Consider the following 9,458-nt stretch of genomic DNA (forward strand, 5'->3'; position numbering starts at 1 on the left):
TATTTGTTGGGTCCAGATTCAATAAGGTCACAATAAATGTTTCCTTTATTTCCTTTGTCTGATCCATCTCAGCCCCAATAAGTTTATTAAGTCATACAAGCAGATAGATGAAATAGATTTCATATCAACCAAAAAGGTTTACGGATGAAAAAAGCTGACAAAGACGAAAACGAAGGACATTTTCACTATAATTTTAGTTAGTTTTGTAACCACACAATACAGTTTCAGTTATTGTTTTTAAAAAAACTCTAGTTTTCATTTTTATTTCAGTTAACAAAAATGTTTTTTAGATACTAGTTTTCGTTATTTCGATAGTTTTCGTTAACTATAATAACCTTGGTCAGGGGATAGGGTTACAGTCATAAATCTGTCGTAAGAATAAATTAATACATTTTAAATTGTGAAAGTGTATAAGTGCTTACAAAATTATGATATGAGTGTGTATGATATAAGTCCAGTCCCATTCTCATTTATGTCTCATAAGTTACAGGAATTTTGGGGCTGAAATCATTTATTACACAGATTTGGTACTAGATTGTAACCTTTTTTTATTCAGGAATTAATCAAATAATGGTCAAAAAGCCAGGAAAGCTATTGATCCTCTGAATGCTCCAGGTCTCTAGTTTGTGTTTGTAAAGTGTCATGAGGCTGATTATCCTCACAGCAGCTCATTTTATACACTCAGCTCAAATTAAAAAAACTACCCAATGAAAGACTAACATCATCATACATAAATAAAATTGGACTCCTTAAATCCCCTAGAGTCTCAGTTTTCCAGTCACACCCAATTTATTCAATTCACAGGCTGTTCAGGGACCCCAGTATGCAGAAATATTCAAATACAGTAGAAATGACACATTGTACTGCATGAGGAAGCATAAAGTGGACAAAGAGGAGACTCGTTGGGACCTTATTCATTTATATATTTATTATTATATATTTATATCCAGTCTATGGTTGGGACCCATGGCATCCAATACATTCAGATATCTTGAGGTCAGAGATATTTTCTTTTAACCCTCGAGGACCTTTGGGACCAAACGTGTACATTCAGCTAATTTTCAGTTTTTGAATCTCAATATATCGGTCAGTTTAAAGGCTAACTGTATGAAATTTGGCCAGTCGTTTTTTATTATATTTTTTAAAATTCCATGATCTTTTTTAAGTTGTATAGAATAGGAGATACACACTTTGACCCTTCGGTCCCCTTTTGGTCCCATTGACTCCCATTATAAACACATATTTTTGATACACTGTGATCCTGACATAATATAATGCTTTTCCCATGAATACCTAATAATTCTAAGCCTCTCCCTTCAAAATACATGGACAACAGGTTTTAGGTGTGATGACCCCCTCAGACCACCAGGGGCAGCAGAGCTAAATCACATATAGTTTCAATGGTTCTCTTAGATGCAAAATGCATGTCAGTGAAAAAGCTAAACACCATAAATGGTCTTGGTGTGTTGGGATTGATATAAAGGAGTTATCAATTATTGACCTACTCAAGGCTGTAATAACCTCACCCCAAATATTCCACTTTATTCCACCTTATTTTTGAAAATATTGCATATTTTGTGTTTTTGCCCTTAAAATCAGGGGTTCTTATGACAAAAAGGGAATTAAAACATAAAAAAATAAAAATGATATCTATGTTAGGTGTGAAGCTGCTAAAAGGTTGGATGTGGTGAATCTGAAAAAAAGTATGTATCACATTTTTCTGACACTTGAATGAGAGGGACTGTTTCGGGACCTTAAGGTGTGAAGTGTGAGGTGATTTTAAAGAGGCCTCGAGGGTTAAAGATGGCTTTATATTAGATTTATTTATTTTATTAGATTTATATTAGATCTTCTAGTTTTGTATGAAATCACCATATAATGTTGCAGCTGGTCAGGCAGGGCCGACCTGATTTTCTTTATTTACTGCTGGTAGTTTAACCTCTTCAGCTCCTTGAGGACCCAACTTCCTGTCTTTCAGAGACAAGGTTTTACATTTAAATTTAAACTCAGATTTAATGTTGCAGTGAAAAGTTATTATGTACATATATCTATTAGTATAGTTCGGTGCTATAATGTATGTGATTCTGAAATCTACAATTCTACATTAGTACTCATTAGTATGCATTAGGTATAACTGCAGTAACTACACAAGGTACAACTGAGAAAAAACTGCTTCAGAGTTCAGCTCTATAATTATATAAGTGACTTAACATCATATATAATCATAAAGTAATACACACACACACACACACACACACACACACACACACACACACATCAGATCGTTGTAAGTGAAGTTACTGCACTCTGCTTTGGTTTTGAGTTGGATTTTGAGGTTTTTATATAATTATTTATCTGGAAAAAAAAGCAAAATGTAAATCTAAAACTTTGTCACAAGATAAAACAGACATCAAGGAGTTCAGCTACTGCAGTGAGACTTTGTAGGGCAGAATATAGTTTCATGATAAAACACTTGTACCTACTAATTTGACTGAAGTATTTGATCTTTACTGCTGTTTTTATCGTATTGTTTCCACAGCAGACTTCCCTCTCTGTTCATGACTTCCCCTCACACTCCCAGTTTAGAAACAGGGTCTATGATTAATCACCACCAGTTGGTTTCAGGTGGGGTTTTTACATGATCTACTGTGGGCAGCATGGAACACAGTGGGTGGAGTGTTTCCACAACACTGAGGGAAACCACTGGTGTCTCCCTCCTCCCACTGGTGTCTCCCTCCTCCCACCTCCTCAAGTCTGCTTCTTACAACATCCCAACAGCTTTCTGTCTGCCAGGCCAAGCAGTGATGGGGTAACAAGATAAGAGCATAATCATAACTAATCATAACTGTCTGGGAGAGATGATTTCCACATTTAAATTGTTATAAATAACAATTTTTCAACCCTTGTGTTGCAACAAGTTTGTAGTTGTGCAGTTTCAAAGACATCCACAGATTCAAACATGTCTCAGTGACAGGAAATGTAACATGATGTTCTCTATGATGAGTAAGCCTCATCATAACTGATATATATATATATATATATATATATATATATATATATATATATATATCATACATATATATCAACTAAGTCTGTTAGGACTGATTACAAGAATTCACTTGATTATTGTTGAGGGTTTCTCATAAAATACCAAGAAGGGGCGCCATATTTTGTAGAATTAGTTCTCCGACCCCTGAATAGTGGAATCTCCTCTAGATTCATGCAGCTATCATGTCTCAGTGTGAACAGGATTGAGGAGTTTCAGTGAAACAGCTCGTCGGGCTCGTAAAGAGGCTAAAGCCTCAAACACCCTCAGTTGAATTTGTCATTCTTAAGAAAGTCACCGCAATGTTTTGAACTTCCCGAAAATTCATAGTTGTTTTGTGGGTGGAGGGGTGTTTCTAGTGTTTAGAAATGGAAATGGAGCTGAATAAACTGAAAGGTGACAGCGTGGAAAATGAGTGTTGCACAGTTTGACTCCTTCAGGTGGAAACGCTGCAGAGACTTCCCCAAACGCCCACGCTGCATCACGCCGTCACCTCCAACCTTCTGCAGAATCACAGCGTATCCTGTGTGTTTGCACTTCAAACCTGTAAAGTCAACAACAAACACAAAGATCTCAGTCATACTTTTAGTAGTTTTGGTAACAGTTTACAATAACCAACTAAGTGATGTTTATAGATGGTTTATAAGGCAAGGCTAGTTTATCTGTATAGCACAATTCAACACAAGGTAATTCAAAGTGCTTTACATAAACATTAAAACAGCAAGACACAATTGAAAACAGTAAAAACAGTCAATTAAAACAGGGAAATATAAATAAAAATATAAATAAGATAAAATAAGATACAGCAGGATAAGAAAATAGATAAAATAATAAAAAGCACAAGTCAAACATTGTGTAGTTAAAAAGTAAGGGCAGAAGAGTAGAGCAGATAAGTGTTAAAGTTAAGAGTACGCTGCAGTAAACTATAGTGTTTTTAGTCCTGATTTAAAGGAGCTGACCTCACATCTACAGGTAGTTTGTTCCAGGTGAGGAGCAGAATAACTGAAAGCTTAGTTCTTGTTCCTGGGACACAACAAGCCAGTTCCAGATGACCTCAGGGGTCTGGATGCTTCGTAGAGAGGGAGCAGATCAAGCAGGTCATTTGGTCCCAGACCATTCAGAGCTTTGTAGACCAGCAGTAAGATTTTAAAATATATATATCTGACTCACAGGAAGCCAGTGTAGTGATTCAAGGACCGGTGTAATATGGTCCAGTTTCCTGGTGTTTGTGAGGACTCTGGCGGCAGCGTTCTGGATCAGCTGCAGCTGCCTGGTTGATTTTTTGTTAAGACCTGTGAAGATGCCATTGCAGTAATCCAACCTACTAAAAATAAATGCACGGATAAGTTTTTCCATGTCTTGTTTGGACAGAAACCCCTTAATTCTAGCTATGTTTTTCAGGTCCGGTACAACGTCCGCATCACTGCTGACGCTGCACCAAACCGCCTGTCCATCTCACGCTCCGTTCTACCCTCACTCATGAACAAGACCCCGAGATACTTGAACTCCTTCACTTGAGGCAGGCCTCAAGCGAAGGACCTCTGCCAGGGTTACTGGTGAGTCTTCCCCTGAGTCTTCAGACTCTGCCTCCTCTACAGAGGACGTGTTGGCTGGATTAAGGAGTTCCTCAAAGTCTTTCCACCGTCTAAGGACATCCCCAGGTCGGGTCAGCAGGTCTCCTCCCCCGCTGAGCACAGCTTGGGCCAAGCCCTGCTTTCCCTTCCTGAGACGCCCGACAGTTTTCCAGAACCTCTTTTGAGGCCGACTGAAAGTCCTCCTCCATGGCCTCCCCGAATTCCTCCCATACCCGAGTTTTTGCTTCAGCGACTGCCGCAGCTGCAGCCCTTCTGGCCGAACGGTACCTGTCTGCTGATTCCAGAGACCCCTCGGCCAGCCAAGACCAAAAGGCCTCCTTCTTCAGCTTGACGGCCTCCCTCACCGCTGGTGTCCACCAGCGGGTTCTTGGGTTGCCGCCACGACAGGCACTGACGGCCTTCAGGCCACAGCTCCTACCAGCCGCATCAACAATTGAGGCTTTGAACATGGCCCATTCGGACTCCATGTCCAACTCCACGTGAGTTGAAGACCCTGCAGACAGGGGCCTCCGCTAGACGTTCCCAGCACACCCTTACTACACGTTTGGGTTTGCCAGGTCTGTCCAGCATCCTCCCCCGCCACCCGATCCACCTCACCACCAGGTGGTGATCAGTTGACAGCTCTGCTCCTCTCTTCACCCGAGTGTCCAGAACATGCGGCCGCAGATCTGAAGATACGATAATGAAATCGATCATCGATCTTTGGCCGAGAGTGCTCTGGTACCAGGTACACTTATGAGCAACTCTATGTTCGAACATGGTGTTTGTTATGGACAATCCATGACTAGCACAGAAGTCCAATAACAAAACACCGCTCGGGTTCAGATCGGGCAGGCCGTTCCTCCCAATCACCCCCCTCCAGGTACCATCATCATTAAATCATCATCATTACCACCCAGAAGAACTACAGAGTCCCCAGATGGTACCCCTTCCAGGACACCACCCAGAGACTCCAAGAAGGCCGGGTACTCCGAACTGCTGTTCGGTGCATAAGCACAGACAACAGTCAGAGACCTCCTCCTCACGACTTGCAGCTGCAAGGAGGCGACCCTCTGGTTCCTCGGGGAGAACTCCAACACAGTGGCGCTCAGCCGGGGGCTTGTGAGTATCCCCACACCCGCCCGGCGCCTCTCACCCTGGGCAACTCCGGAAAAGGAGAGAGTCCAGCCTCTCTCCAGGAGTTTGGTTCCAGAGCCCACGCTATGTGTGGAGGTGAGCCCAACTATTTCTAGCTGGTAACGCTCCACCTCCCGCACAAGTTCGGGCTCCTTCCCCGCCAGCGAGGTGACGTCCCCAGAGCCGCTGGAGCCGGGGGTCAGGGGTCAGCACGCCCAGGTACCCGCCTTCGCCTGCTGCCCGACTCCCACTGCACCCGTATGCCTGAGTCTGCGGGTGGTGGGCCCACAGGGCGGCGGATACATACAAAATCACAATACTATAAAAATCCAATATACAATTATCCCATCTACAAAATAGAATAAAATTACAAACAATTACAATATACATTTACCCTGAGGAAAAAGTAGATAAATAAAATAAAAAATAAACCCTGTATAAATATAGCTTAGAGTTTAAGATCCTCATAAATCTATACAATAAGGAGAAAGAAAGAAAAGAGAGAAAAGGAAAAAAAACAATCTTACATACCAGTCCAAGGAACCTAATCAAACAAATATATACAATAATAATACAAAGGATAAAAAGAAAAACATTGCAACAATAACTCCTTAGACTATAACACTTTAAGAATGGGGACAGCTCTGGTTTGCTTTAAGCCAACACTTAGTGTTTTTTGTGAATGTTTCAAGTTTAGTCATTGATTTTATTTCAGTTGGTAATATATTCCAGATTTTACAACCTTTAAGTGAGAGCTGACTGTCCAAAAGTGGTTCTACGGTGTTAAATTCTGCAGTTTCCCTCCACGGTGTTCCTTGTTACTCTGTTACTGTCCTGAGTTTATCTGTGAAGAGGTTCAGGTGAAAGGTTATTAATACATTTGAATACCAACTTAAGAAAACACAAGTGTACAAAGTGAATGGCCAAGGGAGCAGAACTCCATTTATAGAGTCAGATAGTGAAGAAGCCCTGAGGTGTTTCTTCTCTTTCCTTCAGCTCGGATGATCTCGTGTCTGCGTCAGCATTGTTCTTGTTTTGCTCACTTACACATGTCATCACTCTGCTGCGTTCACTAAAGGAATGTCAGAGATTATAGCTGAGCGGCAGCTTGTCCTGCAAGCTGTCACACACTTCTGTCAGTCAGAAGACTTGTTCTATACACTCAGTCAGTCACAGGTCAGCTACACTGTAAAACATGATGTTATGGTGAAAAGCTGCTAAACTTTGACAGTAAAAGACGTAAAATGATTCATGTTAATTCACCGTAAATGTATATATCAGCCAAAACAGTATTTTTTACAGTTTTGTTTTTTGAAAAATGCATTACTCCACTGTAAAATACACTGTAAATGTCACTGCAATTTTTGCATTTATCTTTTGTAAAAAAATACTTTTTCTAACTGTTAAATGTACTAAACACCATATCTCTAACAAAAATGTACTGTAATATTTAATGGTTAAAATCTTTAATTCATGCAGCATTTATAAAGTATTTTCTTGTCAATTATATGGCAGAACAGTGTTTCTTTTGATCAAATTTTTTTTTTTAATTATATGGTAAAAAATTGAATAAAATGGAAATCTTAAACGTGAAATCAACAGTGCCAATATCTTTTTACCGTAATATGAGAAAAAGTTCTACTGTATTTATTTCGGTAAAGTTCTGGCAACCACAGCTGCCGTTTTTTTACCGTAAAAACAACAGGTTTGTTTTTTGCAGTGAATATTTTCAGTGTATATTTTCTGTGAAATGTTCTTTTGATTGAACCTTTGTTAATAATGTTTCTGCTCTCTGCAGATGGTTTACTGGAGGATGATAGCATACAATCAATTTTGATGAACTGCATTTTAAACTACCAACTATTAGCTAAAATAAAATAGAAAACCCATAATTGTGCCAGGTAGCCAGTTTATTATATACAAATCAAAACACTTTACAATAACCAACTAAGTAATATATAAAGATGGTTTATAAACCAATTATTAACCATTTACAAAGTGCTATACATATTTAATCTTTAAATGTTTCAAACCAATTTCTTAAAGGTATATGAATCATTTCCAAATCATTAACATATTTAATATGATGTTAAAAATGTTAAAATGAGAGCAACTAAAACTATTGATAAACTATTAATATTATAATTAATACTAATAATACTATTATAATTTAGTTGTTTGTTAATGGTAAAGTAACTATAAACGTACATTAATAAACCATCTATTTGTCATTTATAAATGATGTAGTCAGTTAAACATGAATAAATTATGTATTTACCATTCTAAATGGCATATATGGGGTTTATAAATGATGATTAAACATTAATAAACTGTTTACCATTTATAAATTAGAGTTATTGTAAAGTGTTACTGGTACACCTTGCCAAATCATCAGGTAAACCTGGCCAAATTATTAGGTACACATGCCATTCACCTGGTCAGTTTAAAGGTCACAGCTTTTTGTTCAGAAACTCCAATATACTTCGCACATGTAAATTCTTATATATTACTTTTTTTCATTATCCCTAATATCTTAGTGTTATCATTATATTTACATACCAGATTATGCAGTTTAAAAAACATTTTCGGTCATTGTCAGTTTAGTAACAAATTGTTATAACAACATATAACCAACTTATGTTATGACAGAAAAGTTACTTGTAGTGTCATAAGTGCGTATGTCATTATAACAACATTTCTTACTTTTACCTGGTTTACTGGTATTATATAATAACCAGAGAGAAAATGTTAAGATGTAATAAGATAAAGTGATATTTTAAAACAGCATCTTACTTACTATGGTGAAATATTGTGGATGATAAGTCTGTTTTTGCAACAATCATTGCTATAGATTATAATAATGTATATATAACATTATTATTATAGATTATAATGTTAATACAAGCGTGACATTATTTCCTTGTTCTTTCATATCAAACTTTCCCACGCCTGTCTGCTCATGCTCCACCTGTACATGTGTAATAGAAAAATTACAATCAGCAATTTTATCATATGTTCTTGTCTTGCCCAACACACACACACACACACACACACACACACACACACACACACACAGGCAGAGCACATTGGTTATTTTTTGCATGACCAACATCCTGATTGGATAAAGGACAAACATCATAGAAGCAGCATTAAAAATGCCAAATCATTGTGAATATCTCTTTTCCTCTTCCTGGTTTTATGTCGTTTCCTCATCCTCATGATGTCATCATGAGGTAAAGCTGTGCAGATCAATAATAGCAGTTCATGTGTCCAATCACGTCATTTTGTACCTTTAAATGACCATTAATAAAAAAAAATAACAATAACTCATAATCATACTATTAATATGACTAACAGCCAATTTTAACTTAAGTGCCATTCCTGGAAAACCTCAGGTGTTCTAAAAATAAACATCCTGTTCAGCCATGTTTGTTCAGTATTCAGTCTGTGTGTGTGTGTGTGTGTGTGTGTGTGTGTGTGTGTGTGTGTGTGTGTGTGAGAGAGAGAGAGAGAGAGCTGATAGCACTTTGTTTTTTAACAAAGATGTGTAAAATGTGCCAGTATTGATGCTGATATACTGTTTTATATTATATATATATATATATATATATATATATATATATATATATATATATATATATATATATGCTTTATATTGTCTGCATGGAGCTTTACACTGATGTTGATTATGTGAATTTTTT

The sequence above is a fragment of the Centropristis striata genome, chromosome 18 (genome assembly GCF_030273125.1).
Source record: "Centropristis striata isolate RG_2023a ecotype Rhode Island chromosome 18, C.striata_1.0, whole genome shotgun sequence".
In the NCBI taxonomy this organism is placed as follows: Eukaryota; Metazoa; Chordata; class Actinopteri; order Perciformes; family Serranidae; genus Centropristis; species Centropristis striata.